This window comes from Peromyscus eremicus, chromosome 2, assembly GCF_949786415.1.
Source record: "Peromyscus eremicus chromosome 2, PerEre_H2_v1, whole genome shotgun sequence".
Classification (NCBI taxonomy): domain Eukaryota; kingdom Metazoa; phylum Chordata; class Mammalia; order Rodentia; family Cricetidae; genus Peromyscus; species Peromyscus eremicus.
Genome location: NC_081417.1, coordinates 155,406,614 through 155,429,947, shown reverse-complemented (window position 1 = coordinate 155,429,947; position 23,334 = coordinate 155,406,614). Strand labels below are relative to the sequence as shown.

At 40.4% G+C, this 23,334-nt stretch overlaps 1 pseudogene; it reads left to right on the top strand.

The window, feature by feature from the left end:
* The first annotated feature begins 3,147 nt into the window (after positions 1–3,147).
* On the top strand, positions 3,148–22,803 carry LOC131904929 (arylacetamide deacetylase-like 4; annotated as a pseudogene).
* The last annotated feature ends 531 nt before the right edge of the window (positions 22,804–23,334 follow it).

Here is a 23,334-nt window from a genome sequence, read left to right as displayed (position 1 = left end):
CCATTTCCCTCATTGGAGATATTTGTCTATTTTTCATGGTGAGGTGTGTTTCCCAAAGACAGCAAGGGAACTTGTTTATCTTTTAAAAGTTAGTCATTGTATGTACTTACAATGCATATATGTAAGTGTGAGTAAGCATGTGTCACAATGTGCATGTGGGGATCAAAAGGCATCTGTCCAGAGTTGGTTCTCACTTTCTGTCTTGAGGCAGGCTCTTACTTGTTGTTTTTCCCATTGCTGTGTGAAACACAATCCTAATTAGTCTTAATAATAAAAACCTGGAGTCAGATATCACTGTAAAAACTGAAAGATCAGAGAAACAAAGGAGCAGTCACAGTCATCTCTCACTTCTCAGACTCATCAGCCCAATAACACCAGCACAAGAATGCCAAGCTCCTGTCTCTGCCCTGCCCTCTCACTTCCTCTCTCCACTCAGGCATATCACTTCCTGTCTCCTGTGTTTTCCAGACCTTGATGGTTAACTAGTGGCTAGCTCCACTCTCTGATCATAAGGCAAGCTTTATTTGTCAGAACACAAACAAAATATCACAACATTTCCCCCTTTTTTCTAAAATAAAAAAGAAGTATATAACATAGAAAAGCTATATACAATAAGTATAATAACTATATACAAATATATAAGGCAATAATTACATTAACAATGTCTAGTTCATCAACATTTGACAAATTCAGAGAAAATATTTCTTTATCTATCCTCTTTTAGTGAGTCCAAAGTGTTGTACCTAACTTAATCTCTATCCTAACTTGCATTGCCAACTCAAAACTCTCCTTTTATATCTTTCAAACTTATACACTTTACACCCCTTTAGTGAATTTCTTTTTTGAATTTGTTAACAAGGAAAACTATAACTGTAACTATCTAGTCTTCAACTCCATCAGAAACCTGAGAAGGAAATAACATTACCCAAGCAAGCAGGAAGTGCAAGCAAGTAAAATCCAAAAAGTATGAGAAATGATAGAAGCAGCTAGCTTCCTGGACAGTCACCCAAGTTTCCTCTGTAATGTTGGGGCATTCATCTTTGGCCTACAGGTCTAGCATATATGACAGATTTTTCTGTGAAGCAGGATATTCTGAAGGGCTGCCTACCTTGTCTTGGCAAAGTTTGGCAGTCATTTTCTTTTCTGTCCTGCTTGTCCAATTTGGACAGCATACTGTCAGCAGTCCAGGCAAGGGCACTTTCTTGCCCAGTGGCTAACTTTTGCCACAAAGAAAGTAAACTCCATGAGGAGTTTCTTTGATGCCCAATATCTTCTTTGAAGTAGATTGGTGCTCCCAGGAGCAGACATGTCTCACTGTCATAAAAAAAACAAAAACCCTATGTCATTAAAACATCTTAATTGTCATATTCTGTAGATCTCTGAAGTGTTTGAAGACTGTCTATCTAAAATATCTCTGTTTAACCTAGAAAACATACCTAATATGACTACAGGTTTGATTGTAATAAGTGACTACTAACCTGTGTTTTTTACTAGCCTAAATAGTTTGTAATAATAAATTTCAAGGACTAGAAATTTACATTACATTGTTAAATGAGCTGTATAAGTATAATACCTTGAACAAGAGAAGAAATGTATGTATAGTATGTTTGAGCAAAAATAACCTCAAATTTAAATCAATATTCAAAAATCTGTGCCAATGTGAAATATTTAAAACTAGTAGTTGCTTTTTTGTTTTAAAAGTAGATTCAGTAATCTACCTTTTTATCCCATCATTTCCCTAACATATATATAGCATAACAAAATAACCTCAAATATGTATCAATACATAAAACTCCAAGCCAATGTAATATATGTAAAAGTAGTAGTTGCTTTTTTGGTTTAAATATTGATTGAATAATCTATCCTTTTTTCCCTATCATATCTGTATCACCCCTTTTCCTTTTCAGAGTAGATTCAATAATCTACCCTTTTATCCTACCATTTCTATTTCTCCCCTTTTTCTTTTCAAAATAAGAACCCTGAATCTAATTGCCTTTGTTCAACTTTTTTCCTGACCATTACCAATAACAACTTGTAACCACTCCCCTAAACAATGACAAATATCCACAACACATTGAGCAACCAAAAATACCCACTGCATCGCTTGGGAACAAGGGTGTTATGTTCTTAAAATTACTTCCTGCTGTCTGGGGTCATTGGCATCTTTAGGGGATGCTCAAAAACTTCAAGTCCTGGGATAGCTAGCTGTACCATTTGTTGTCCTGCATAATGGGAAAATTCAGGGCTTAGCTCAAGTCCTGTCTAGAGTGGTCTGTGAGACTGGACCATGTTAACTAACCAACTTGAAATTGTCCTGAGCAGTTTGTATTCCAAGTCAATCTTTGGGTGGTGTTTGTTAGTTTAGTGGCATTATCATAGTCCTGCTGGAATAGTCATTGTGGGGCCCCATCCTTGTTTTGGACACTTCAAAGGTCACTGCTTTGGTCATGGCTCACTGCAGAAAACTTAAAAATTTTATGTCATATGCAGCAGATCTCAAAGAGGTTAAAGAATCAATATTTGTTATGTACATCCAGAGTATGAGAACTTAATTCCTATTTACCTGATAGAGACTCAGACCCCAAATCATGTACAGGAAACTAGGTGAAGCCTTTTTCTAGATTAGTTAGTACTCTATATGACCGTTAATATCATGACAAAAAGTTAAAAAATATATATGTCTTATAAATTTTGGGATAATATATATACTTTAAGAAAAACGTCGAAGAATCAAAACGAAACCAAAGGATTATGAGATTAGTTGCAATAAAATAGCCCCTAAATTTTGTTTTTATTTTCTGTCCCATATCAGGTGGCTCTTCAGATATAAGACAGAGATTTTGGATTTTACTTTAACAAGCATGCTTGGGTTTAGAGAAGGAGAGCCATGCTCCAACCCTAAACCCAGCTTTAATTTTCAATTGAACTGGGTCTACAAAAAGACAATTTTTTTTTTGCATAGATTTCTATAGCTCTCATTTGCTTTTGTGAACTTCTGAGAAACAGGTCAGGTTACTGTGCCAGACATACACTGGAAGAAGAGGGTGGTGGCAGCAATCTATAAAACAGAATCTGGTTCTCTTCACAGAAGTTCTGAAGGACGTTCTCAAGGACAACAGCTCCTGGGGGCTGTGGAGCATCTGGGTCATGGCTGTCCTATGGCTGCTGCTTCTAGCAGGGCTACCTACATTCTTACTGGAACTCTTTGTATGGGTTGTTATTCGACACTTTCCCAGTGCAGAAATTCCTTCCACCCTGAAGCAGCCGGCCAAGTTATGGTTTATGCATTGCATTATCCAGTACCTGATAGCTTTGGTGAGTGTTCTCTTGGGCCCTGCCATGGATTAGGGGTGCTCTTTGAACCTGACTCTTCTCCTTTCATTCCCCTTTCTTCTTTCTCTAGGTTCTCATAGGACTGAGTTGGGGAAGTCTCTTGTCTCCCACCTCTTACCTTCCCCATCTCTTTTCTTTCCCATTTTCTCTTCTTGGATTTTCTTCCTCTCTCCCTTTTCTCTCCTCTTTCATTTTCTGCTTTTATTTTCTTTCTTGTTGAGAAAGGATGTCACACTATATTCTAGCCTGACCTTATCTACAGTCTGGCTACCTTAAAGTGGCCATCCCCTACTCCCATCTTTTGAGGGATCTTATTACAAAATGCATCACTATGTATGTATGAAGCTATTTTCTGAAGGCTGTGAAAATAATTTCAGACCCAGGTTCTACCCTCTAAAGCCTCATAGATCCAAAACCACATTCAGCCATAGCCCAATCACCCTTTGTTCCATGTCCTTGTCTCTGGGTGATTCCTTATATCAACTTGAGACCTGAGGGCGGAGATTAATTTACTAGGCTTCGTCCTGAGAACAATTCAGGCCCTCTTTGATGACATCTATGTGATGGGTCCACCCAGCCCTTAAGCATAGTTGCATGGACAGTGGTGCCCTGTGCTGGTCTTCTGGGCTGGAAATTGGGGACAGAGATCAGCACATGCTGATAGGTACAGCAGATGTGTGAAGGATAGTCTGGGCCCATGTGAGAAGTAGGTAAATTAAATGAGTCCTGATTTTGAAATTCTGATTGGAATCCTGGCAGTTGACAGATATTTCACAGTGATTACGTCAAAAGTCACCTGAGGAGGAGGTGTGGAGGAGAAAGGTAACAAGCACACAGCCAGGTTGTCCAGTAAGCACTGCTGCTGTGTTCTCACTGGCTCAAGCGAACTTGGCTAACTTCCCTGTGCCTCAGCTTCCTCATCTGAAATGAAGTAATGGCTTCTGGAGGACCATGCTGCTGAAAGCATTAGATGGCACTTTGATAAGGCATCATAGGGTCTGAAAAGTTATAAACCTATATATTCCTGCCCTGTGGAGATTTTCCACCAGGAACAATGGACCACTTTAGAGAAATAAGGAACATTAAGGGTCACATGCTAATTTGGGCTCCTGGCACTCCAAATGAGAGCCTTGGGTCACCAAAGGCAGAGAAACATGTGGATCCTTGCAACCTTACTATTTTACTTCAAAAACAGTCCCTAATCTAAGCACCTGCTGATGCTGGCAGGCTACATGTGCTCACAGAAGATGTGGAATTGAGTATAGTGTTTCCTCTTCATGATGTGTTCTATGTGGGAGACTCTGCCTGATTTCTGTAGCCCAGAGACTGCTGGCATGCTGCCTATAAGGACGGCAAGCATGAAGAAATCCAAGTGGTTGATGTTCTCATGGCCCAAAACAAAGAAAGGAGAGTCTGGTTTATATAGAAGCAAAAATAGCTTGGAAACATCCCATGGTCCCAAAATGGGAAGCTTAGCCTTGCTTTGTGGCCTCAACAATAAAACAAAAGAATGCTTATCTATACTTTGAAGTTGTCACACATGATACTGCGTTGTTAAAAATTCTTGAATAATCATTTATTATTTATTGTAAAGGTGGAGAACAGGAGTGGAACGACATGCATGGGGTTCTTCTCCCCATCGACTTCTTCCTGATAGAAGGGAGACATCTAAATAATTCTACACTTGCAATGTAGTCTTCAATGACTTCTCACAGTGTCTGGACAGTGTAGTGATGGCTTCTAAGGAAGAAGTAGCCACCAATGTAAGATGGAGGAGGTAGAGGGTGTCTTCACAAGAATATAACCTCCGAGCTTGGATATTCAGGTCATTTTGAGCCTTCTGCAGCTTGCCAGGCCTGAGAACATCAGTTCTGTTCCTCTGCTCAGAGTTCCTTGTCTGACAGTTGGTTACTGCCTGTAGGACTATGAAATGTTTCCAGCCATGTGAAGTTTGCCCCTTGAGTGTCATGAGCTGCCTGCTCCCTTGTGGAGGGAACATTTCCATATAGAAGAACCTGCTGTACATCTATCTACCTCTTCCTCTGCTTTTACTTATATTCTTTCTGATCCTTTCTTCCTTGAAGTTCACTGAGTCTCAGAAGGGTTAAGAATAATAGATGTCCTTTAAGGCTAATTATTGAGGCCTCTGCCCATCAGTAGTCATTGGTTGTCAGGAGTTTAATTGGTGGTTTTTGGTCCTCTGTGGTACACTATCCATTGCAAAAGGCATTCTGAAGTCAACAGTAACAGTGATCAATGGGTTTATGCCCAAATGTTCAGAAGGCAGTTTGCTAAGCACATCATGTACATTAAAAACAGTGTCAAGGGTTTCCCCTCTGAAAGCTATGGCTCTCCTAGCAACTGGGTTTAGTCTTGGTTTCCTGTACATGACATAAACTTTCTCAGGGGAGTAGGCCTCACATACAATGGAAAGGTGTTGACTGTCCCACAATAGCCATGTCCCTATTTCACATGCAGGCACACCTTTTCTGGCATTTGGTACTATAGCATTCAGGGACCTTAGCTGAGCAGGTCTTTCTGCGACAGTTTACCTCCAGCAGCCCACATAGCACATTCTGGCACTATGAAAGACAGTCAGTAAGAAGAAAACTTCCACCTCTGTCACAGCTTTATTTCTTCCTGTACTACAACTAGATCATATGGTGTCTTTAGTAAGAGTTTTACCATCTAGTCCTGGCAGGTATCCAACCACAGTGGCCAGAGCCGTTATGTTTTATGTGGCCTCAGGTGCCTCCCTGGCCAACAACTTGTAGGGAGACAACCCATGTCTGGCACCTGGGGTTTTCATGGCCTCTGGGGGTGCCCTTTTCACCCCTGCAGGCTGCCTCTGTACTTAAGTTCTTTAACTATTGTTTTAATAATCTATTAAAAAAGTAACCCAGGCCCAGTCGGTCTGTATGGTGGTGGATGTGTCACTGAACCTGCTTGTATTCAGTCACACTTGGCACATCAGTGTGTGCAATGGCTACTCTTGTCACCATCAAGTCTCCATGAGTGCCCACATTTACCACTGAGTTGTGTGAGATGCTTTAGAGTGGCTTTGATAGTCATTTGTTTACATGGAAATGCTTGCAAGAAGCCTGTTTTTGTGTCCATGCAGGCATTCCTCCTTGAAATGTGCAGGTTCTACATAGTGTACTTACTAGTCTCTCTCGGGTCAACTTGACTTATTTACATGCCCCACACATATCTGTTTTCCTCACTGGGCTAGAAGTACCAACAGCTGTTTATGTGGTCCTAAAATGATCTAAGCCTTCAGATTAATAGTTTATCATAGCCTCATTAAAAGTCCCTTGTGCCTTTTTGTCTCAGTTCCATATGGTCACTCTCTTTACCAAGTTGTACAGTGGGCAGGCAATTTGGGCAAGCTGGCATGTGAAAAATCTGCTAGCATCCCAGGAGTTTAAGAATATCTGCACCTCTTCTACATTTGCAGACACTGGGTTGTGTAGGTTTTCTCAATTACTTTGTGTGGCATCATACATGTCTTACTGGACCATAGAACTCCCAAGAATTTTATAGCTATGCCTGGTCCTTGTACTCTGTTGGATTGATCTCTCATCCTCCAACATCTGTTCTTGACATGCATCTGTATTCCATTTATGTGAATTCTGAATTTGTAGAACACTAAGAGATTATCATTCTACGCAATGGAATGTTTTTTACAGAGAATGGGTAGGTTAATAAAGCATGGTCCTGGGTCACCATCCCATGACAAATACTGACACTGTGGTTATAATTCTTAAGGTATGCTATTGATGGTTCCAAGTGAATACAAATTGGCCTTGAGATCCAGGGGCCAAAGAAACACTAAGAAAATATGTATTAGCAAGGTCTAATAGATAAAAATATTCTATTGATTTTCTCAGTTATCTGGGTCTCTCATCCTAAGGCACCTCCATGGGGTCTCTGTCCATCTTTTTATCTCTGTGGGCTTGCTATGACCACACCAAACAGTTTGGTTTAGCCCAGAGCAAGGAGTAGTAGCTGTACCTGTTGTTGGAGTTTGCTAATCCTCAGAGCAGTGATTCCAGCAATGGGCCATCTTATGTCACCTGTTAGTAGAAAAGGAAAGTATGCCTATGCTCAAAGGACAGAAAAAACAGGTGACCTCACTCTCAGGAACCTCTTATGAAGATACTTATCCCAGTCACCTCATACAGGATTTAAGAGGATACCACATCATCACCATTTAAACTGCTGACCTCTTAACCCTGGCAATGGAATTTGAATGAGTAATGATGGAGGCCAACACTTCAATCACAGCAACATCACCATTTATTCAGGATCTTGTGGGAAGAAAAGTTCGAACATGCTCACCTGTCTGAAAAGAATGCACAGTGAGTTATGTCCCCATGACCTCTTTGCACATATAGCAAGCAGGTGAGAACTGGTGAATAAACCTGAAAATGCTAAGTGGCTTCAGCAGCTACTCACCCACCACACTCTCTTATGCCTCACTTTCCATCCTTTGTCTACTACAGGGGAACATACTAGAGAAACTGAGAATTTGTGCCATGCCCAGGTTTTTACAGTTTCTCCAAGGCCTAATGACGATAAAGAAGGATCCTAATGTGTTGGTGACTGACATGCATTTTGGAACAGTCCCTGTGAGGCTGTTCAAGCCCAAGGAATTGTCTTCCAAGCCCCATCGAGGCATCATCTTCTATCATGGAGGAGGTGCTGTGATTGGAAGCCTGGGTAAGGAGCTTCCATTCGAGGTGGGAAGTAAGGTCTTCATCAAAGGTAGAATCTGGCATGTGTTCTCATGAGGACTTGTCAGGAGGGAGTAATGAAGGTAGAAGTTGGAGCCTCTTAAAGAGAGGATGGGTGCAGAGCTCAGGGCTCACCCCAGTCAGTGGGTTGTAGCTTACACAGCAATGGTTTCTATGTTGGTCTAAGTCTACATTGGGGCAGCATGTCAGAGAAGGGCTGTCCTGGAACTAGATGTGACTCCTACCTTTCCTCTCCACTCATAGTACTGGCCATTTCTGCCTTTTCACAACACTCTCAGATTCCTGCACTTTGCTCAACTTGGCTGACACATGGTGAGAAAATCCATTCACTTCCTCCCCTTCACTGCTAAACCCAGAACACAGTGTCTTGGCTCCAGTCATCATCTTTAGCTTCAGTTTTCTCTTCCCATCTGAAGAACCCCAAAATACACTTCAGAGCTTCTCACTGCTGCACTGCAGCCTCTCCCACCCCCTGGAGGACCCCTGTAATCTTGTCTCTTCTTTCTCTTCCTGCCCTTCATGTCCTGCAGCCACTGAACTTCTCTAAACTTCAGAGAGGAGATGTCGTTTCTGAGTGCAGGACGGCAGCTGCTGTCTGAGGGGCTGTGGTGGAAAGTGCTTGGTTCTTGTCACAACTGCTTTAACACTGGGTCTTCTCTCGCAGACTTTTACCATGGCCTGGGCAACCTCCTGGCCAGTGAGACAGACTCAGTGGTGCTGATGGTGGGGTGTGTGACCTGCAACTATTGGTGATTTATTCACAGATGAGTGCGTTTCTTGGGTGGATATTTATTTTTAATGGAGACCAGAGACAGGGACCCTTCCCTCACAGGTTTCTTGTACTCACACCTATACACTTCCTGCAAAATATCTGATGCCTGCATAGATGCCCATCACTATGGAGTGCATGAATGACTGGTTTTGGAGAGTGTATGAAATTAAAGAGCACTCTGCCTATATGAAGAGTTACTTCAGCTTACATTAAATAAATAAACATGATGGACTCACAACGATATGAGGAATCCCAGGTAGTGGAGACTCATGGGTAAGCCCTAGCCAAAACTTTATAAACACGGTCATATTTTTGTGAAGTTAATTAAAATAAAAGACTACATTCTAGAAACACATAAACCTTTGAAACACTTAATTCCATAAGCATCAGCATTTGTTTGTTGTGCCTCTATGTAGCAGGAATCTTAACAGGTCTTATTAATGAAATCAAACCTGGAGCCAGGTATTGGGGTGAATGCTGGAAGATCAGAGAAGCAGAAGAAGCCATAGCTTTCTCACCTTGCCAGTTCCTCAGCTGATCCTGTTTCCTCAGACGGGAAGCTTCTGAGTCCTCATCCAAATGAATCTCAGCTGAACTGCTGCTCAAAAGCCTAAAAGCTTAACCAGGCTCTAGTTCCTTGTCCTCACGCCTTAAATACCTTTCTGCTTCCTGCCATCACTCCCTGGGATTAAAGGCTCTTGTTACCACACTTGGCTGTTTCCAGTGTGGCCTTGAACTCACAGAGATCCAGACGGATCTCTGCCTCTAGAATGCTAGGATTAAAGGTGTGTGTGCCACCATTTTCTGGCCTCTGTATCTAGTGGCTGTTCTGTTCTCTGACCCCAGATAAGTTTATTAGGGTGCACAATATTTTGGGGAACACAATATCACCACAACACTTTCATAATCCATTCATCTATTGATGGATATTTTGCCTAATGCCATTTCTGTGATACTATGAATAGAGTAGTTATTAGTTTGGAAGTGCAGATATCTATGTAGAGGCATATGGAGTCTTTTGGGTAGATGCCCAGGAGGGATATAGTTGGGTCATTTAGAAATTCTGGTTCTAGCTTATTAATAAACCTTCGTTTTGATTTCCATGATGGCTACACCAGTGTACACTCCTCCCAGCAGTGAATAAGTTCCTCTTTCTTCACACACTTTTGGGATTAAGCTCTGAGAACTCAATGATTTTTCCAGGTCAAATTCCAAAATCATCCACCAACCTCCAGATAAGTTCCTTGAGCCACAGGTGCAAGAGATGTAATGTAGATGCTGTGGTCCCTACGATCTTTTGTTGATCTCTGCATGAAAATTTCCGGAAAATGGATACACCTAGAAAAGATTACATTGAGTGAGATATCCAAGACTCAGAAAGACAAAGTCCACACATTTTCTCTCAACTGCAGTTCCTAGCTCCAAATCCTCACATGTGAGTATACAACATGGAGTAACCATGAAACTAGAAAAGAGTAAAGGGACTATGAGTGGTGGGGGAGGAGGGGAATAGCAAGATTCTGGTGATATGAAGTGGGAAGCAGAAGAATAGGAAAAAGTTTCCAACTGGAGAGGAGGAAAGGAGGTCAATGCATAAGGAAAAAGAGGGACAAATGACACCTGGGCTGTTTGATAAAGCCTCAAATATATTATTGTATATTTATCTAAAGTTATACACTGTATAAGATATATTATAAACTATATATAACTACATATAATTATACACTGTATACAACTATATGTGATCTGTCTCTATCTATCTATCTATCTATCTATCTATCTATCTATCTATCTATCATCTATCATCTATCATCTATATCTTGAAGAAACTTAAGCCAGCAATAATCTCCTCTTGAATAGTTGGTTAAGGAAGTCTGAGTGACTCTCAAAACAATATGGATTATCAGTGTAGTCTTTGATTGCCTCTTGGGAGTTGAAGGTGGGCCCATATTGCTGAAGACACCACACACTTAGGGCACAGGGTTCAGAAGGTTTGAGCTTGATCTGACCTGAAAGCCTCTTTTCTGCAGTCTGGCTTCCATGGTTCCAGAAAATACTTACACAAGCTCCCAAGGCAGGGAAGCAATTAAACAGTCCTACCAGGCTGCAACATCTGTGAACCATGGCAATTACCAGCATGGTGAAATAGGCATAAAGGAACAGTAGGTGGCACTCTCATGTCAGTGGAAAGCAATAGCTGTCTAATTGGATTTAAGGCACGTTCAACAGGAGGGAAATCATGTCCAGTACTGGCAACCTAGCCAGCTTTCTGGGACTGGTGAGGTCATGTGTAAACAGAGGCTTTTCTCTGTCCTTCCCTGTTCCACAGTAACTTCCCAAATTATCACCCAAAGGCTTATATTAATTATAAATGCTTGGGGAATGGCTCAGGCTTTTTACTAGCTAGTTCTCACATTTAAATTAACCCATATTTCTTATCTGTCCTTTGCCACATGGTTTGTGGCTTTTTACCGCATTTTCTACATGTTTTGTTTCCTCGATGACTGGCTGATGTCTGCCCTGACTCTGCCCTTCTTCAGTTTGATTGTACCGCCTAACCTTATTCTGCCTTGCCATTGACCAAACAGCTTTACTATCAACTAATGAGAGCAACACATATTCATATCATGCAGAATGACATCCCTCAGCATTTCCCCCTTTTCTGTTTATTCAATAAGGAAGGTTTTAACTTTAACATAGTAAATTGCATATAACAAAACAGTTATCAAGCAAGAATTATAGTTACAATATTTAGTCTATATTTGACAAAATTAGAGAAAACATTCAATGATCTGTCTTATCTTGGTCAGTCTAAAGTTTCATATCTAATTTACCTTTTATCATAACTAAGGAAAACTATAATTATAACTATCTAGTCTTCAAATCCATCAAAGACCCCAGAAGGATATCATATTACTTGAGTAAATAGGAAGTGCATTGTAAGCAGCTTCTAAAACTCAAGAAATGATAGAGACATCTGGCTGCCTGGAAAGTCACCCAAAGTTCTTCTATAATGTTAGGGCACCCATCTTCAGCCTATAGGCCTAGGGTATCTGGCAGACTTTTTAGTGAAGCAGGAAATTTGAAGGACTGTCCTGCCTATATTGGCAAAGTTCATCAATCACTTTTCTCTGTATCCTTCAGAATGTCTGGCAGTTTCTTCTGTAAAGCAGGAACCTTATTTTGGCAAAGTTTAGTGGTCACCTTCCTGTGGGTCCTGCATGTCCAGTTTATACAGCATACTGTCAAGCAGTCCAGGCAAGAGCAGCTTCTTGCCCAAATAGCTAGCCTTGCCACCTTGACCCCATTCTTACATTTCTAGAACCCTTTTGTAAACTTTGTCAGGTTTTATGTGGAAATTTCAGCCCCACATTAGAATGCCATATTGGAAATGGGAGGCTTTTCTCTGCCCTGCCTCATTTCACAGTCACTTCCCAAATTATCACTCAAAGGCTTGTATTAATTATAAATGCTTGGCCAATGGCTCAGGCTTTTTACTAGGTAGTTCTTACATTTAAATTAACCTATATTTCTTATCTATGCTTTGCCATGTGGTTTGTGGCTTGTTACCTTATTTTCTACATGTCTTGCTTCCTCAGTGACTGGCTGGTGTCTGCCCTGACTCTGCTCTTCTTCATCTCCATCTTCAGTTTGATTGTACCACCTAATCTTATTCTGCCTCGCCATTGACCAATTTTATTATCAACCAATGAGAGCAACACATATCACAGTATACAGAAGGACATCCCACATCAGTCATGGACCTTGGAAAAGAATCTACTACTGCCACTTTTTAGACCAGCATGATTACTGCATTCTAATGATTATCCTTATACTCACAGATAACTGTAGCTACCACCCCTCAATGAAGAAGCTTATGAGGCAGTTTTAAATGAGATTGCTTTCCTTGTTTCTTCTGGAGCATGTTTGTTATTAAAAATAAGAAGGCTCCAGTTCTAAAGGATGCATCTACAAAACATGCCTGTACCTAAGGCTCTGGAACCATTGTAGAAGAGGAAAGACTGTAAGAACCAAAGGATAAGGGAGTTTGCTGTGAGATTGTGTCTCCAAGTAATATCAGAAGCTACATTCATAGAGTATTACCAACATGACTGACCAAATGTGAGCCAAACAAGGATGACACCAATGGATACGCCAAATTGCATAGAAAAAAGTCTATGAGGCGTCACCTCTATACAAAGAACTATAGGCAATTGAGGAAAGATGGGAATGGGAGAGGTGGCCTTCTCCAGGGAAGAGCATACCAATTGGTTATCCAGTACCAAATGATCAGTCCTTAGAACATACAACAGGTGGCACTATATAGACTGAATAGATTATATTAGAAATATATATTCCTATGTATATTCCTATGTATAATATACTCATATATATGCGTATATGCATTCAATAACAATTAGCAAAAAAGAAGAGACCATGAATTTGAAGAAGAGTAGGGATATATGGGAGGATTTGGAGGGAGGAAAGGGAAAGAAGAAATGTTGCAAATAACTTATAATCTCAAAAATTAAAAAAAAAAAGAAAAAGAAAATGGGAAGGCTACAGATTTTTGTCAGTAATGCTGTACTCTCACATGTTTTATTGAAAGTGTTTACAAGTTCCAAGAGTTTCCTGGGAGAATCTTTGGAGTTCCTTATATAGAGAATCATATCTTCCTTTCCCATTTGTATCCCTCTTATTTTCTTCTTTCATTTTATTGCTTTAGAATGACTCATTAAGCTAGGAGTGATCAATGGCTCATCTATGTCTCCTCATGCTCTCACTACTCTATAACCTTTTCATTTCTCTGTACCTCAAAGAAATGATGTCAACTCATGTCTACTGTGGGAGCTGCTATCGGTGAGGCTGTTCTGGGAAGTGCTAGGTTCTCTTCATGTGCACATTTGGTCTGGCATTTTCTCTTGTGGATCATTGTCACAGTCTGTTCAGTGTTCTGACTTAAGAGTCAGGTTGGATATTGCTGTCAATGGGGTCAGTGGCCTAAAACATTTGATCAACTAATATGGAAGTGGGATTTTTTTTTATTAGAGGCCACAGAAGAAGTCCTTAACCTTAGAGTTTCTTGCACTTATAGTCATGGACATGGGCACACCATCATCAAAACAGCAGGAGTATGGAAATTTGCTCTTGCTATGGAATGCACAGATGAGCCACAGTAGAGAGAATATGAGGTTAGTGGCACTTCACTGTTATGGAGAATTGCTTGGCCATACCTGAAATGAGCCTAAAGGACACACTTTGACACAAAAGAACCTAGTGTCAACATAAAACCACAACATTCTCTGTGGCTGTAGTCAGAAGTTTTCCTGTGTCTTGCTCAGTCCTACAGCAGCTTCATCCCAAGTAAACACATAGAGGCTTATATTACTTACAAACTGTTTGGCCTATGGTTCAGGCTTCTTGCTAGCTAGCTCTCATAACTTAACTCAGCTCATTTCTATTAATCTATATGTTGTCACTTGGCCATGGCATTACTGGTCTTCTGATATCTTGTTGCTTCTTTGGCAGTGACCTGTCATCTCCTCCCTCCACCCTTCCTCTTTCCAGTCTTCTCCTAGTCTGCTTGCCCTGCCTATACTTCCTGCCTGACTACTGGCCAATCATACAAATGGGCACCCAAAATGGGGCAAGAGTTCCACCTAAAACCTGAGAAAACTTAGAAAGAGACTCTAAAGTGAATCTAAGAACAGCTTCCTAGTTCATGTCTCTCATTACCAGCCCTGGTACAGAGACATGTCCCCTGGTCGTGACTGGCTTCAGTGGCAACATGGCAGGTGAGAGTTATACCACTTAAACACCAATGACAATTCTCTCTCAGCTTCAGCTGATAATTATCTTGGACTATTTAAGTCTTTGTCACCATCTAAGGTTCTAAACAAATTACTCAGTTCATCATTTTTTATCCCAATAGTGGGCCATAGATAGGAAATGTCTCCTAGTAATTTTTGAAAATCATTAATAGTCTGTAAACAATCTCTCCTAATTTGCACCTTTTGGGGTCTAATTTTTTGTAGATCTATTTTACATCCTAAATAATTAATAGAATCTCCTCTTTGTATCTTTTCAGGAGCAATTTGTAATCCCCCAAAAGGCAAAATTTTCTTTACTTCTTTAAACATTCTTTCTAAAGTATCTACATTTGAAAAAGCTAGTAAAATGTCATCCATATAATGGTAAACTATAGATTGAGGAAATTGTTTATGTATTACTTCCAATGGCTGTCATATAAAATATTGGCACAGGGTTGAGCTATTTAACATTCCTTGTGAGAGAACCTTCCATTGAGATCTCTTAACAGGCTGAGAATTATTATAAGTAGGTACCATGAAGGCAAATTTTTCTCTGTCTTTTTCTTGTAAGCGTATTGAAAAGAAACAGTTAAATCAATAACTATAAGAGGCCATCCTTTAGGTAACAGAGTAGGCACAGGAATTCCAGATTGTAGAAAGCCTATTGGCTGAATTACCTTGTTAACAGTCCTTAGATCTGTTACCGCTCTCCACTTACCAGATTTCTTGTTAATAACAAATACAGGAGAATTCCAAGGGCTGGTTGATTCTTTAAATATTCTGAGCATTTAACTGCTCTTGTGCCAGCTGTTCTAAGACCTGTAGTTTCTCTGTTGTTAAAGGTCATTGCTGAACCCATACAACCTTGTCTGTTAACCATTTTAAAGATAGGGCTCTTGGTGTCTTTGAAAGATCAGCAGCTATTGTGCCCTACTCATGTACAGTCTGGATGATCGGTGACTGTTCTTTACAACACCTTCTAATATTTTTTCCCAGAAACATATGTTGGTTTATGATTTGTTTCTGAGATTGGAGGAATGTTAATCTGGGTATTCCATTGTTGTAACAAATCATGTCCCCATAAATCATGTTAAGGGACTGGACATTGTTAATGTCCATTATTAATGTACATTATTAATGTAATTCTTGATGTATATATTGTATATACTTATTGCATATAGTTTTTCTTATATTAATTATAACCTTCTTTCACTATTTTAGAAAAAAAGGGGAAATGTGGTGATATATTGTGTATCAAATAAAGGTTGCCTGAGGATCAGAGGATAGAGCCAGCCACTAGATTAAACATAGTGGCCAGGCAGTGGTGGCACACACCTATAATCCCAGGACTTGGGAGTTACATGCCTTCAATCTCAGCACTTGCAATCTCATGCCTTTGCTACCAGTATTTGGGTAGTCACATGCCTTTAATCCCAGCACTAGGAAGGAAGTTATATGGCTGGGTGGAGAAAGACATGTAAGGCATAAGGAGACAGGAACTAGAGCCCTTTTGGCTTAGGAAAATTTTTGGGCTGAGGACTCAAAGGTGTTCAGTCAGAGGATTTGTAGAGATAGGATCTCACCTTTGATTCGGCCTGAGGATTCAGTAGTGGTGAGAAGTTTTTCTAGTGGCTTGTTCCTTTGTCTCTCTGACCTCTCAGCATTTACCCCAATATCTGGCTCTGTGTTTTTATTAGAAGATCTTTGGGGATTTGTGCAACATGGAGCCAAATATGAATGACCACAATTGGTGAACATAGATTTAGGTCATCCAAGATTCCATTTTTTCAATGTGGTAAAAGTTAGATGAAGTTTTTGTAGTAATAAAAACAAACAAACAAACAACAAACAAACCAAAAGAAGACCATAAATCAAGCCAATTTTAGATACCTATGTGGGAACATTAAGTAGATCAGCTAAAGCAAAGTAGGAAACCACTGCTATAGGCCTTTGCTGTATGATGGTTGGCAGGAGCTAGGTATCTACTTACATATACTAAAGGATTTACCTAATAGTCACAAAGATACTATGTCAGGTACAAAGGAGGATAAAAATGGCTATTAAGATGGTTAAAGATAACCCAAGATAATTTGGCTCTGGTCTTGCAACATTCCAAATTCACAGGTATTGATAGTCTACTCGGTAAATCACCCTTGCAGAAAGGTCAGGAAGGTGCCATTTCTTTCTGGGATTTTTTTCATACTGAGTAATATAAACTAGTACATGAGCCCTATTAATAAATGTACATATAGGCTGATATTTCTTTGTGAAGTTAAATTAGTTAAATTAATAATACTACTCTCTAAGGTACACATAAAACATTGATGGAGATGAAAGAGATGATAGATACAGAATTCAAGGCTGGTCCTGCTATTAGGTGGTATTGAGATGGAGGAAGCTGGCAAGGCACTCAGAGTTGGCTGAAGATCAAGCTGAAGGTTGTGGTCACTGTGGTGAAGGTTCTGAAGATGTTTGTTGCTCCTTTGCTGCTGTTCTTACAGCCCCACCTCTGCCGCTTCCAGGGCCACTAAAAATTCCAACAGAGCTGCTCCTGTTGCTAGCAACACTTCTGGCTGCTCCTGTGGCCCAGCTTTTACCACAGTCTAGGCCATCCGTGGTTCTGTGGCTCTGCTGTGCCTCTGCTGCCAGTGGTCTCCTGCTATCACTGACACCATCTACTTTCCTGTAACCTCCTCAGATTCTTATTCTAAAAACAGGCAAGAAAAAAAAACCAGAGTGAAATAATTTTTAAAAAATTATTTATTTATTTTACATCCCAGTCATAGTTTCCCCTCTCTCCTCTCCTCCCAGCCCCTCCCACCCACCCCCCTCTGTTCTCACCCACCCAAGCCACTCCTCTTCTGTTTCTGTTTAGGAAAGGGCAGGTCTCCCATGAATATCAACAAATCATGGTATACCAAGTTGCAGTAAGACTAAGCACCTCCCCATGTATTAAGGCTGGGCAAGGCAACCCAGTATGAGAGTGAAATGCTTTAATTTTTTTTTCATTTTACATTATACATGTAGATGTTTTGCCTTTGTGTATGTCTATGAACATGCATTGGAAGAAGTGGGCACTGACCCCCAGGCATTAGAGTTACCAATGCTTGTGAGGTACTACATGGGGTGCTGGAAACCAAGCATGGGTCCTCTGGAAAAAAATAAAATAGTGCTCTTAACCACTGAGAAATCTTTCCAGTGTCCAGAATGAAATAATTTATTGGATCTGATGTTGAAAGACGAAGGAAAATGTCTTGGTGCTAGCACACAAAGTGAACCAAAAAGCCTGCTTAGATATGACTCAGTGTGTATGTGCTCTAGTCTCAGCAGATTTTCAAGCAAATGAAAAATTACATTCATAGGAATCATGGCTTGGTCTTTCTTGTTCCAGTCCAGACAGTCCCTCCTTTGGGCTATCAAGGTCAGGGCCTCTCCTTTGGCTTTGATGAAAAGTGGCAGAGAAAGTCGGAGGCAAGCTGTTTGAAACAGTGCTGTCTGGGTTACAATGGCAAGAGCTAGAGTTGTGAGTTAGTGGCAAGTGTCCACAGTTGTTGCATAGTTTCCTCAAGACATGCCCGGTGCAGACGTAAAGGAAGTCCACCTGGATGTGTGAGCATTAGTTAATTCCTCAAGGCAGCCAGGGCAACAGGGAAAAGTCTCAGAGCTCTCAGTTAGGACATGAAATTTCCCCACTATCCCATTTTTCCTTAATTATAGGAAAATAAACATCAGAACGGACATTTAAAAAAAGGCTTTAGCATGAACTCAATATCAGTTTGAAGGGTTTCTGGCAGAAGTTTTAACAATCATCAGCACATGTCCAGTACATCAGGAGAGGTATCCCCTGAATCTGTGTCAGTAGAAGCAGCAGTAGTTCCAAATGCCTACTTTGGGGTCTTTGATGGCTGCTTTTCTTCTAAAGGCAACAGATTTGAACTTGCATGATTCTATGTGGGGTTTGTGAGGAAATGTGTGTGGGTTGCCTGGAGAATCTTGGCCTCAAATCCAGACAGGAAAAATGAAGATAGCCATTTTTACTCTGTAGGGTCATTCTGAAGATTTAATTAGGACACACCTACCCTAGGAGTAGAGGATGATGACTGAAATGGTCTCCAGTGAACCCTGTTTAGTGTTCACCCTTGCCTTCTTAGGTACCACAAGCTTTCTGACCACCATTACCCTGTAGTTTTTAAGAATTGCCTCAGCTGGGCAGTGGTGGCTCACACCTTTAGTTCCAGCACCCAGGTAGCAGAGGCAGATGGGTCTGTGAGTTCGAGGCCAGCCTGGGATACAGAGTAAGTTCCAGGAAAGGCTCCAAAGCTACACAGAGAAACCTTGTCTCAAAAAAAAAATTGCCTCAATGCTTCCATCCGCTCTCTGGAAAGCTATGGGATAAACCCCTCCCAGGTGGTGCTTTGTGAAAAATTATTGGAGGTTGGGCTGGTGGCCATTGTCACCCAGACCTTGGTTAGCATCTCTAGTCTTCACCAGATCTGGGCTCAATTCTGGATTACTTCTTTAGTATAGGCCATCCATTTCCACTTACTGCCAGATCATCAGAAACAAAACATCCCATTCCTCATCAGAGACATAATAATTGCACCTATGTGTAAAAACAGGCCCATTAACCTCTCCTGGAAAGATACTATGTTGAAAGAAAGGTACTGGTATACCTTTAAACACCCAGAAGAGGTTCGGGAAATGGCTTGGTTCTGACAATATGCACCAAAGGTTCAGGAGGTAACACCCACTCTTGAGTTTCACGTACCTTTCAATGAGGCTGCCTGTCTGGAAACCAAACATGTTTCAGATGCAGAAATTTCACCTCTTCTAGCAGATGACAAGACCATTGCTCATCTTCCTGAAGCATTCTCAGAGAGCTTTGAGTTTGACATCTTCTGTGATGATCCCTTGCTTTTATAGGAAGTAGCTGGAAGACCAGGGTGTCCCTGTGAGCTAGTACCATGTAGAGGACAGCTTTCATGGATGCATAATGTTTGATAAGAAGCCCTTTTCTATTGTGTATATGTACCACATTTTCTTTATCCATTCTTCAGTTGAGGGGCATCTAGGTAGCTTCCAGGTTCTGGCTATTACAAATAATGCTGCTGTGAACAGAGTTGAGCATGTGTCTTTGTGGTATGATTGCGCATCCCTTGGGTATATGCCCAAGAGTGGTATCATTGGGTCTTGAGGTAAATTGATTCCCAATTTTCTGAGAAACTGCCATACTGATTTCCAAAGTGGCTGTATAAGAAGAGAACTTACTCTATTGGAGGAGGGAATGGGGGAAAGGAGGGAGAGGAAGGAAGGATGAGAGGGGGATCTGTGGTTGGTATGTAAAATGAATTAAAAAAAGAAGGCTTTTTCTTTTCCAAGATCCCTAAAAGCCATAAATGTGGTACTCAGTTACATCAAGGGTGTGACAGTCATCATAGTGTCTGAGTGGTGTGAGGTAGGAAAGGGCTGTGTTAGGGCCTTTGATTACTTTTATTGAGGAAGGAACCATCTGTGATCTAAGAGCTGAATACAAGGTAAAAGCAAAGAACTTCTGGCTTCACATTCAAGAAAATCCAGAGGGTATGTTTCCCTCCAATATCAGCTGTTCAATGCCACATCTCACAATGTCATCTACATTGTTACTTAGGTGAAATAAATATCAAAGTGGGGAAATCATATAGGCTATTTAAATGAGAAGATTGAAACTCACATAATAAGAGCTAATTAAAAGTGAAAGGCACTAGCTGGTCAGTGGTGGTGCATGCCTTTAATCCTAGCATTCAGGAGGCAGAGACAGGCGGATCTTTGTGAGTTAAGGCCAGTCTGGCCTACAGAGTGAGTTCCAGGATAGGCTCCAAAGCTACAGAGAAACTCTGTCTCAAAAAACCAAATAAATAAATAAATAAATAAATAAGTAAAGCCACTAATATTAAATTAAAATTAAACTCAAAAGAAATAACTAACTACATAGAGTTATGCAGGAAGAGAATAATATAAAATATTCAATAATATTAGTAAAGTAAGCATATTTAGATACAAATTTAAGCAGGAATTCTAACAGAACATGTAATCAAGTATGTGAGATGTCTCATTAATAATGCTAATTCAATCAGTTGTGACTTTTTGAGTTGTAGATAAAACATACGTACCAGTTATTGAGATTTACTTACATGGTTATTTTGTTGAAAGTATCAAGGAGAAAACAACTACTCTTAGCAAAAAATAACTATATGATTAATTTCCCAATGTCTTGCAACCAAATTGGGTAAGGTCTTTAGCAATAATGTCTTTACATTTAGTTATTGTCTTAGTTTGGATTTTTATTGCTATGAAGAGACACTATGACCATGGCAACTATTATAAAGAAAACACTTAATTGAGAGGACACACTTATAGTTTCAGAGGTTCAGTCAATTATCGTCATGGCAGGGAGCATAGTGAGTGCTTGGGGCTGAGACTGCTACTTCTGACATGTAACAGGAAGTCAACTGACTGTCACACTGAGTGAACCTTGAGAAAAAGATCTAAAATCCCACCCCCACAGTGACACACTTCCTCTAACAAGGCCACACACACCTCCTTATAGTGCCAGTCCTTTTAAGGGCTATTTTCTTTTCAAACTACCACTGTTATGATGGGCAACTGAGAACAATGACAATAGTTTGCGTTGTTTTAGGTGCTTTTGACCAATAACTTGTAAGAAGGAGTCCTCTGCTTGTCATTTAGTTTTTCATTAAATTTAGCTTTTCATTAGCTCATGTCTTCTGGAAGCAGTATTATCTATTCATGCAGTATTATCTATTCATGATTAAACTCCTTTTTGAATATTATATTTTGAAATTAATGTACAAATGAGTATATTTTCATAAGACTTTTCCATACATCCTAAGTTTTGGTTAACACATCCCTTATTCCAGCTCTCCCCCCATTCCCCTGCCCCTATTCCCAATTATACATTTAACCCTGAGTATTTTAGACCACAGTTGAGTGAATGTAGTGTTCTAGTTTCATTCTGTTTTTGTAATAAAATATTCTGACCCAAAGAAACTTGAAAAGCAAAGAGTTTATTTGGCTTACATTTCTAGTTCATTGCCCTTTATTGAGGAAAGTCAGGGCAAGAACTCAAGTAGGAACTTGAAGCAGATATCATTGAGGGATGGTACTTACTGTCTCACTCTCTGGTTCATGCTTAGCTAGTGTGCTGGATAGTTTTATGTCAACTTGACATAAGAGTCTTAGGGTTTTATTGCTGTGAAGAAACACCAGGACCACAGCAACTCTTATAAAGGAAAACAATTAATTGGGCCTGGCTTATAGTTCAGAGACTTACTCCGTTCTCACCATGACAGGAAGCATAGTGGCACACATGCAGCCATGGTGCTGGAGAGGCAGCTGAGAGTTCTACATCTGGATCCACAGGCATCAGGAAGAGAGAGTGACACTGGGCCTATCTTGGTTTCTGAAACTTCAAAGCCCACCCCCAGTGATATACTTCTAATAAGATGGAGTAGGCCACATATACTCCAACAAGGCCATACCTCCGAATAGTGCCATTCCCTATGAGCCTATGGGGGCCATTTTCATTCAAACTCCAACAAGCTAGAGTTATCTGAAAGGAGGGAACCTTACTTGAGAAAAATGCCTCTATAAGACCTGGGTGTAGGGCATTTTATTAATTAGTGATTGATGGGGGAGGGCCCAGCCCATTGTGGGTGGGCCCATCCCTGGACTGGTAGGCCTGGGTTCTAAAGAAAGCAGGCTGAGCAAGCCATGGGGAGCAAGCCAGTAAGCAGCACCCCTCCATGGCCTCTGAATTAGCTCCTGCCTCTAGGTTCCAGCCCTGCTTGAGTTCCTATCCTGACTTCTTCCAGTTATGTACTATGATCTGAAAGTATAAGCCAAATAAACTCTTTCTTTCCAACTTGCTTTTGGTCATGGTGTTTCACCAATGCAATAGAAATCCTAATTAAGACATCTAGCTTTTTGTACCATCCCAGGATCACCCGCCTAGGGATGGTAGTGTCTGCAAGTGACTAGGGCCCTCCTGCATCAATTAGTAATCAACACAATCTTTCGAGTCATGCCCACGGACCAACCTGATAAGGACAGTTGTAACTCTCTTTTCAGGTGATTTTATACTGTGTCAAGTTGAGAGTTAAAGCTAACTTGGAGGGCTAGAATCAATAGCAAGAAAAACTATAGGAAATAAAAACTCATTGGAGATTAAACAACATGCTGTGATGCAATAATGATGAGGTTTTTGAAGAAATTGAGAGGGAACTGAAAGAAAATAAAATACAGTGAAACCTATAGGCTTTAAAGAAGCTAATCCTCAGTGGGAAGTTCGTTGTTCTAAGTGCCCGTAATCCTAAGAGGAATCTGAAGTCAATATACTAATGATGCGCTTTAGTGCCCAGGAAAACAAAACAATCCAACCTCAAAGGCAGTTGATAAAGTACATAGTTGAGAACAGGGTAGAAATTAATAAAATAGAAACAACAAGAGAACAATACACAGAATCAATGGGATACTTCCTTTAAAGAGAAAAAGATTGACAAATTTAGCAAAGGAGTAAAAGAAGACTGGTAGAACACAATCTGAGAACAGAGTCATGTGAGGAGAATTCTGAGTGCTTGTGAGAAAACTCCAAGAAAGCAAGACA